This window comes from Ranitomeya variabilis, chromosome 1 (genome assembly GCF_051348905.1).
Source record: "Ranitomeya variabilis isolate aRanVar5 chromosome 1, aRanVar5.hap1, whole genome shotgun sequence".
Lineage (NCBI taxonomy): Eukaryota > Metazoa > Chordata > Amphibia > Anura > Dendrobatidae > Ranitomeya > Ranitomeya variabilis.
This window is the reverse complement of record NC_135232.1, coordinates 189,423,486-189,433,451: the sequence shown is the minus strand read 5'-3', so window position 1 is coordinate 189,433,451 and position 9,966 is coordinate 189,423,486. Positions and strand designations below refer to the sequence as shown.

Sequence of the window (9,966 nt, the reverse complement as noted above, 5' to 3'; positions counted from 1 at the left end):
GCGCGGTTTAATAATTGCATAGTTGGTCAGTATGTTTATAGATTTAGTAGAGTGTTACCCATCCCAAGTGTGAGGTAATGGGTCTGGGTTATATGTTTAAAAAAAAAATGCAAAAAAATGTCCTCTGGGAACACTATAGTAATAAAAAGGTTTCATTTTTATTCTCATAAGGTCCACAGTAGAAACATTTGCCTTTTGGTCCTAAATGGCACTTACAATAGCTGCATCCTACAGTGGCTCATGGTTTTTCTGAATCCTTTGAAGTTCTGCAATTATGAATCATCCCTGTGTTTTCCTCTCATTTATATTCTTGCTAATTATAATTCTAATCACTATGACAGCCGGAGGAAGAGAGACTCACTCGCCCATGCTCTAGAAGGTAATTTCAAGGTGTTTAGCTGCAAAGAAGCAAATGGGAATTAAACAAAGAAGCTCCACTACTTGTCATTAGAGGATAGATCTGCTTCCATCTTGAGCTAAAATATTTTGAATGTGAACTTCCTACTTTACATCACCCTGCCTACAGTCAGAGGTAAATGTGACCACGACGAGAATATAATTTTTCATGTTTAATTGTAGACAGAGAAGATACATCTGGGTTAATGTAATCCTGGCTTTAATGCACATAATTCAGTGGCTTTGTGCATCTGAATGCATAATTTTTAAGACTTTGTCCAGATCAGATACTGTATTTATTTTTGCCAATTATGAATATGTAGATATAGGAATTTAATGATATTGGATGCATTTTTTCTGCAGTGTTTTTATCACATTATTACATTATATTACATAGCCAAAATCTACGAAGTAAAGAAGATATACAAACTAAATATACAAATTATGTTTTTTACTGCTATTTTATAGATTGCCATGAAAATCGCACACTTCCAAGATTTTAAGAAAATGAAAATGCAACTTTAAACCATTTACAACAATAATGTAAAGCTGGTGTAAAGGTATATGAATACTTATATTGTCATACAGTCGGGAAAATGAGTATTTGATATAATGCCGATTTTTCAAGTTTTCCCACCTACAAAGAATGGAGAGGTCTGTAATTATTATCATAGGTACACTTCAACTGTGAGAAAATGAATCTAAAAATAATAATCAGTAAATCACATTGTATGATTTTTAAATAATTAAATTGCATTTTATTGCATGAAATAAGTATTTTATCATCTACCAACCAGCAAGAATTCAGGCTCTCACACACCTGTATTAATTGCATCTGTTTGAACTAATTACGTATATAAAAGACACCTGTCCACACAATCAATCACACTTCAACCTCTCCACTATGGCCAAGACCAAAGAGCTGTCTAAGGACAACAGCTACAAAACTGTAGACTTGCACAAGGTTGGGATGAGCTATAGGACATTAGGAAAGTAGCTTTGTGAGAAGGCAACAACTGTTTGTGCAAGTATTAGAAAATGGACAAAAATAGGTTATTGTTAATCTTCCTCAGTCTAGAGCTCCATGCAACATCTTGCCTTGAGAAGTAAGGGTGATTCTGACAAAGGTCATGAATCAGCCCAGAACTACACGGGAAAACTTGGTCAATGACCCGAAGAGAGTTGGGATCACAGTCTCAAACATTACCGCTAGTAGCACACCATCATGGATTAAAATCCTGCAGGCAAGCAAAGTCCACTGCTCACGCCAGCACATATCCAGGCCTGTTTGAAGTTTGCCGATGACCATCTGGATGATCCAGATGAGGCCAGGGAGAATACCATGTGGTTAGATTAGATCAAAATAGAACTTTTTGGTATCAACTCCACTTGCCTTGTTTGAAAGAAGAAGAAGAATAAGTACTGTACAACTCCAAAAACACCATCCCAACCGTGAAGCATGGTGGGGTAAACATCATACTTTGGGGGGGGCTTTTTTGCAAAGGGGACAGGACGACAACATCGTATTGAAGGGAGGCTGGATAAGGTCATTTATCGCAAGATTTTGTCTAACAACCTCCTTACCTCTGTAAGAGCATTGAAGATGGGTCATTGCTGGGTCTTCCAGAATGACAATCATCTGAAATACACAGCCAGGGCAACTAAGGAGTGGCTTCCCTTAACAGGAATCTGTCACCAGGTTTTTGCTACCTCATTTAAAATAGGATGATGTAAGGGCAGAAACCCTGATTCCAGTGATGTGTCACATACTATGCTGCTTAGAGTACTGTTTATATAGTTACTTTTTTATTAGCACAAGATTATTACTAGAGGACTACAAAATCTGTTGCAGTCATCCATATTTATAAGCTGTGTATAGCCTAACCCCCAGCACTGATTGGTAGCTTTCTACTTATGCACAGTGTACACAGCATGCTGCCAGAGTGTGGGTGGGATTACACAGAGCTCAGCATTCAGAGAACTGGTAGACCTGTAGCAGGTAAACAGTTTTAAATTAAAACAGCAGTACCCAGTAAAGTAAATTATGATACTTCACTAGAATCAATGTCTCTACCCATATGCTGCTCTCAGGTGGTGACAGATTCCCTTTAATGCCACCATAATCTCTTTATTTGATATCGAAGGGGTTCTCTTCATGCACTATTAATGCAATAACTCTGATGGTGGGTGTAATAAAGACATTTTGTCAGTAATTATGCAAGCTTGTCTGTACTCATAGCTAGCATTACATAAGGTGGATCTATACTTCTACTTCTATTCTCTTTTAAATGTCGTGTTAAAAGCTAGTTCTGTAATAAAGGTCAATGGGCTCTCATGCCTGCCTGGCTTTGATCATATGATTCCTTGATGCCATGTGATTTTTATGACAACTTTTTATATACATACTTTTTAATTTATTAGGTGACCAATGCAAATGTAAGTTTTTAATAAATGTGGTGTGACTGACTGCATCTTTTACATTGTGGGTATTATTTACATCTCTTTTTGCGATTCATGACCTGTTTTATGAGCCATCATAGTTTCCTTTGGATATTACAAACACATTTTTAATATCGCAAACACTTTATTGAATTACTTTACTTTTCAGTTTAGAGCAATGAAATACAAAATGATAAATTGCAAAAACGTAAAGGGAATGTAAAGCCTTTATAAATTTGTATTAATTAAAGCCAGCTAGTGAAACATATATCATACTTTTTCTAATCTGTTTTTTTTTGTTTAGATTTTTCTATTTGTTTTCTGTACATAAGAGTAGTCAGCTTCTGTTAATAAGATTTAGAGAAAAGTTTTACAGCAGCCACATGGACCATTGATAATAATAGAAAAGATCTCACTGAGATCATTATGCAGGGAGGAGGAGGTGAGCTGTGTCTGCCAACTATTTTGAATGGTGACCACTGTGTCTAAATAAAAGATGCTTTCATTATATTATACAAAGTCCAGCTCACTTACCAGCCCAGTAGGTACACGGAACACAAGTTAGTGTAGAAGAGTTTCTAGCACCAAAGTTAAACATTAAAATTTTACTTATCTTTAATTAAATACAAAAACATCTGGACTATAACAAAAAGTACATGACACAAAAGTTAATGACACATTTTGAATCAAATATGAGCCTTAGTCATTATTACAAAATTACAAAAGATTATATTTGATCAAAAATGAGACAGTAACAAGTCATCATTACTATAATATGGATCATATTTGATCTGAAAGGCAACAGTAACAAATTTTTTATTCAATTTTTGTGAATATTTAACCCCTTTCTGTCATTAGACGTACTATTCCGTCCATGTGGGGTGGGCCCTACTTCCCAAGGACGGAATAGTACGTCATGCCCTTTAATGCGACACTGCAACTTAAGTCGCAGTGATCGCATTAAAATTCCGATGCCATCTTACCTGGAGGAAGATGGTGTCGGCATCCTAGGGCCTGTCTCCGCCCCCTGGCCTCCCGATCGCTGTGATTGGCTGCTCAATTCTGAAAAGCCAATCGCAGCCTTTCTCATTGTTTCAGCCAATCAGATTGGCTGAAACAGTGAGGTCCCAGGCTAGGATCAAGTACCGATGTACTCGATCCTAGGCCGGTGCCTGGCAATGCCAGGCATCGGCCAAAACCCCCCGGATTGGCGCGATTGACAATCACATCGATCGCGCCAATCACAGGGCACAGCGGCGGTGTTACCGCGCTGTGCCCTGCCTGTAACTTCCTGCTCTGGAGCCTGCCTGCTGCGCCCTGCCTGATGATGATACTCCGGAGCCTGCAGCTACTGATTGGCACGATCGATGTGATCGTTGATCACGCCAATCACAGGGCACAGCAGCGGTGTGACCGCGCTGTGCCCTGCTGGTGACCTGCCGGTAACCTGCCGGTCACCTGCTGGTGACCTGCCGGTGACCTGCCTATGATCAGAGCTGTGAGCTCCGATCATAGGCTGGTGCCTAGCAACACCGGCGTCACCAGGGCCTCCTCTGATTGGTGGGATCGATGTGATCATTGAACCCACCAATCATAGGTCACAGCAGCGGTGTGACCGCTCTGTGACCTGTCTCACCTGCCCCTGACCTGTCTAACTGCTCTGAAGGAATCCTCACACTTGGTGAGGATTCCTTCAGAGCAGTCACGCTGAGAGATCCCCTCCTGTGCTGAGACTTGTGGTGCCACAGTAGCCTGTGACACCACAATTCTTGCTAAAGAAAAAAGAAAGAAGAAAGAAGAGAGAAGAAAGAAGAGAGACTACAACCATAAGTGTTGATACCCCGATCCCGGCCTGATCTCTCTTCATCCAAAAATCAGAAAGGCCTCCCAAAGACGCTACTTGGGCAGATGCTCAGAAAAGGTGAGAGCAGAGCCCAATGTAGTGACCACCTGCTGGTGGTCAAGTACAAGGACAAGAGGGATGTCCTTCTCTTGACCATCATACACAGTGATGGCAGTGCCCTCAGCACTGTACGGGGTACCTCTACACAGGTCAGCAAACCTGACTGTCTACTGGGGTACAACAAAAACATGGGGGCGTTGATCTCTCTGATCAACTCCTCCAACCGTACAGTGCTTTGAGAAAGGCCAAGGTATGGTACAAAAAGCTGTCCATGTACATCGTACAAATGGCAATGCTCAACGCTTTCCTGCTGTCACGATGTGTACGCCACACTGATACGTCGTACCTTCAGTTCCAGGAGGTAGTGGTTAAGGCCCTGATATTTGGCACGAGGGAAGGAGCGGGCCCCAGTACTTCCGGAACTGAAGGTTCTCATATCGTACCAGGTCAGCATTTCCCGGGGGAGGTCCTGCAAATTGGAAAAAGAGGTAAGTTGCAAAAAAGGTGCCGAGTGTGTTACAACAGGGGAATACGCAAGGACACCATTTATCAATGCGACACCTGCCCCAAAAAACCTGGCCTGTGTATGAAGGATTGCTTCAAATTGTACCACACCTCCATGAACTACTAATTTACTTTACAGGAAACAGTAGATTAGTTCCAAAAAGGGGGCACATCTATGTAAGTTCATTGGGGTCTAGTTTACAAAATGTCACTTGTGGGTTTTATTTTTACTGTTTGGGCACATCAGGGGCTCTGCAAATGGAACATGATGCTTGCAGACCATTCCATCAAAGTCTGCTTTCCAAAACGTCACCACATCCCTTCCGAGCCCCGACGTGTGCCCAAACAGTATTTTTTCCCACATGTGGGGTATCAGCGTTCTTAGGACAAATTGGACAACAACTTTTGGGGTCCAATTTCTCCTGTTACCCTTGGGAAAATTAAAAATTGGTGACTAAAAGATAATTTTTGTAGGAAAAAATAGGATATTTTATTTTCACGCCCGGGCGTTATAAATTTAAGTGAAACACTTGGGGGTTCAAAATTCTCACCACACACCTAGATAAGTTCCCAATTAGGTCTAGTTTCCAAAATGGGGTCACTTATGGGGGATTTCTACTGCTCAGGCACATCAGGGGCTCTGCAAACAGAACATGATACCCGCGTACCATTCCATCAAAGTCTGCTTTTCAAAACGTCATTACTTCCCTTCCGAGCCCCGAAGTGTACCCAAACAGTAGTTTTCTCCCATATGTGGGGTATCAGCGTACTCAGGACAAATTGTACAACAAATTTTGTGGTCCAATTTCTCCTGTTACACTTGGGAAAATTAAAAATTGGGGACTAAATGATCATTTTTGTGGGAAAAAAATAGGATTTTTTTATTCACGCCCGGGCGTTATAAACTTCTGTGAAGCACTGGAGGGTTAAAAGTGCTCAACACACACCTATATAAGTTCCTTAGGGGGTCTAGTTTCCAAAATGGGGTCACTTGTGGGGGGTTTCTACAGTTTAGGCACATCAGGGGCTCGCCAAACGCGACATGGCATCCGATCTCAATTCCAGCCAATTTTAGCTTGAAAATGTCAAATGGTGCTCCTTTCTTTCTGAGCCCTGCCGTGCGCCCAGTGGTTACCCCCCACATATGGGGTATCAGCGTGCTCAGGACAAATTGGACAATAACTTTTGGTGTCCAATTTTTCTTGTTACCCTTGAGAAAATAAAAAATTGGGGACTAAACGATCATGTTTGTTGAAAAAATAGGATTTTTTATTTTCACGCCTGGGCGTTATAAACTTTTGTGAAGGAGGGATAAAAGTACTCACAACACATCTAGATAAGTTCCTTAGGGGGTCTAGTTTCCAAAATTGGGTCACTTGTGGGGGATTTCCACTGTTTAAGCACATCAGGGTCTCACCAAACGCGACATGGCGTCCGATCTCAATTCCAGCCAATTTTAGATTGAAAATGTCAAATATTGCTCCTTTCCTTCTGAGCCCTGCCATGCGCCCAAACAGTGGTTTACCCCCACATATGGGGTATCAGCGTACTCAGGACAAATTGGACAACAACTTTTGGCATCCAATTTCTCTTGTTACCTTTGAGAAAATAAAAAATTGGGGACTAAACGATCATGTTTGTGGAAAAAATAGGATTTTTTATTTTCACGCCCAGGTGTTATAAACTTTTGTGAAGCACTTGGGGGATAAAAGTGCTCACAACACATCTAGATAAAACAAAAAGAAAAAAAGCAAAGTGGCACAACTCGTTTTCGGAGGATATATGTCGGGGTGTACCATCAAAATGGGGCAAACCCACAGACGTCTAAAACGGCGGTGCTAGCATGAGAAAAAAACAGTCTTTCATGAGTGAAAAGCAAGAGGATAAACGCAGCACTCACCGGCACTGTGGTCACTGTGGTCAGAATGTTCTCTTTATTGCAGCATACAAAATTACATCTTCACGGCACGGGGGAGTCTAACGAGTGAGGAGCGTGCAGGACGGGACAACAGCCGTTTCACGCTGAACAATAGCGCTTCTACGGGTCTATGGCAAGATTGCCTTGTGCAGGCATGTACTACAGAGGACAGAGAATGAACTTCAATCCAATATTGCAGCCAGCATGCAGCCAGCGGGTAAGGAAAGGGTGAATCAAACACCCGAAAACCCCACCCCTATGGCTGAAAATTGTTCCCTCCAAATTCAGGTGACAGAGTCCCTTTAAGCTTACTGGCCTATAATTACCGAGTTCAGTTTTTGTCCCATTTTTGAATATTGGCACCACATTTGCTATACGCCAGTCCTGTTGTACAGACCCTGTTATTATGGAGTCTTTAAAGATTAAAAATAATGGTGTATCAATGACTGTACTTAGTTCCTGAAGTACTCGGGGGTGTATCCCATTCGGGCCCGGAGATTTGTCAATTTTAGTGATTTTTAGACGCCGCCGTACTTCCTGCTGGGTTAAAGGGAACCTGTCACCTGAATTTGGCGGGACCAGTTTTGGGTCATATGGGCGGGGTTTCCGGGTGTTTGATTCACCCTTTCCTTACCCGCTGGCTGCATGCTGGCCGCAATATTGGATTGAAGTTCATTCTCTGTCCTCTGGAGTACACGCCTGCACAAGGCAATATTGCCTTGCGCTGGCGTGTACTCCGGAGGACATAGAATGAACTTCAATCCAATATTGCGGCCAGCATGCAGACAGCGGGTAAGGTAAGGGTGAATCAAACACCCGCCCATATGACCCAAAACTGGTCCCGCCAAATTCAGGTGACAGGTTCCCTTTAAGCAGGTGACATTTAATGTGGAATTTTTATCACTAGTCATTTTGTCTACCATGGGATTTTCTTATGTAAATACTGATGAAAAAAAGTAATTTAGCATATTGGCTTTTTCCTCATCCTCATCCACCATTTCACCCAGACTATTTTTTAGGGGGCCAACACTATCATTTTTTAGTTTCTTACTATTTACATAGTTAAAGAATATTTTGGGATTATTTTTACTCTCTCTGGCAATGAGTCTCTCTGTCTCAATCTTTGCTGCCTTAATTTGCTTTTTACAGAATTTATTTAGTTTTCTGTATTTATTTAATGCCTCATCACTACCTACTTCCTTTAATTCTCTAAATGCTTTCTTTTTGTCACTTATTGCGCCCCTTACAGCTCTATTTAGCCATATTGGTTTCCTTCTATTTCTAGTATGTTTATTCCCATACGGTATATGCTGTGCACAGGTCCTATCCAGGATGCTAATAAACATCTCCCATTTTCTTTGTGTATTTTTATGTCTCAGGATATTGTCTCAGTTAATTGCACCAAGATCCTCTCTCATCCGTTGGAAATTTGCCCTCCTGAAGTTTAGTGTCCTTGTCACCCCTCTACTACACATCTTATTAAAGGATACATGAAAACTTATTGTGTGATCACTATTCCCCAAGTGACCCCCAACCCTTATATTTGCTACGCGGTCTGGCCTGTTGGTTAATATTAGGTCTAGCAGTGCCCCCCTTTTTGTTGGGTCCTGAACCAGTTGTGAAAGGTAATTTTCTCTCATAGTTGTCAAAACTGATTACCTTTGCTGGAACTGCAGGTTTATGTTCCCCAATCTATTTCAGGGTAGTTGAAGTCCCCCATAATAATGACTTCTCCTTGAGTCGCAGCTTCATCTATTTGCTTTACGAGGATATTCTCCATTGCCTCCATTATTTTTGGAGATTTATAACAAACCCCTATCAGTAATTTTTTATTTTTTTGCTACTCCACTGTCCTGCAGCTCCATCCTACCATCCCCCCCTTCATCTATCCCATTGAGCATCTGCTAAGTGAGCAGAAGACTCCTTTCCATATTGTCTATAGATCTCAGTTTTGCCAGCTGCACATTTAGATCCAGAATCTGGGTTTCCAAATGCTCAACGTGCTCACATCTCGCACAGCAGTATGCACCCTCGACCGGCTGATCAAGGACTGCATACACGTGGCAAGATGTGCACTGGAAGTCATTAACAATAGTGGAGCACATTTCCTAATGGGGATTGCACCAGACAGAAACGTTAAATAAAAAAATAAAAAAATGCAAAGTATTAATAAAATACAGACAGCAATTAAGTAATTCCTCCCTTGGAAACTCCCTGAATCCAAAGTCACTGAATCACAAGTCACACTTACCGCCGTTCACACTTACGCTCAGGTCACACTCAGCTCGTTCACACTTGCTAAGCTGAAGATTTAAATATTTTTTTTTCTTTTTCCCCTCAGCAGCAATCCACCTTGCTGTTTGATGCACTTCCAAAAAGTAGTCACAGTTAGCTAGGCAGTGTATTCTCAGCTAGTTCAGATAGATAGGATAGTCTGTTAAATCGACCTTCCATCAAATAAATCTGGAATGCTAATGGTGCAGGAACAAGTCCACATTTCAGCATCTAAATCCTTTGTGATAATTGTGTGGTCCAGCCAGCAGTGCACATTTCAGCATATAAATCCTTTGTGCTAGTTGTGTAGTCTAGACACCAGTCCACATTTCAGCAAATGAATCCTGTTTGTTAATTGTGTGGTCCAGATACCAGTCCACATTTCAGCATCTAAATCCTTTGTGTCAATTGTGTTGTCCAGCTGCTAGTCCACATTTCAGCAACTAAATCCTTTGTGCTAATTGTGTGGTCCAGCCACCAGTCCACCTTTCAGCATCTAAATCCAATGTGTTACTTGTGTGGTCAAGACACC

At 41.4% G+C, this 9,966-nt stretch overlaps 1 long non-coding RNA gene across 1 annotated transcript; it reads left to right on the top strand.

The window, feature by feature from the left end:
* Positions 1-389: 389 nt before the first annotated feature.
* On the top strand, positions 390-7,270 carry LOC143793845 (uncharacterized). The gene is made up of 3 exons (XR_013220294.1): positions 390-532; positions 865-956; positions 7,186-7,270. It is a non-coding gene; the product is annotated as an uncharacterized LOC143793845 (long non-coding RNA).
* Positions 7,271-9,966: the final 2,696 nt, after the last annotated feature.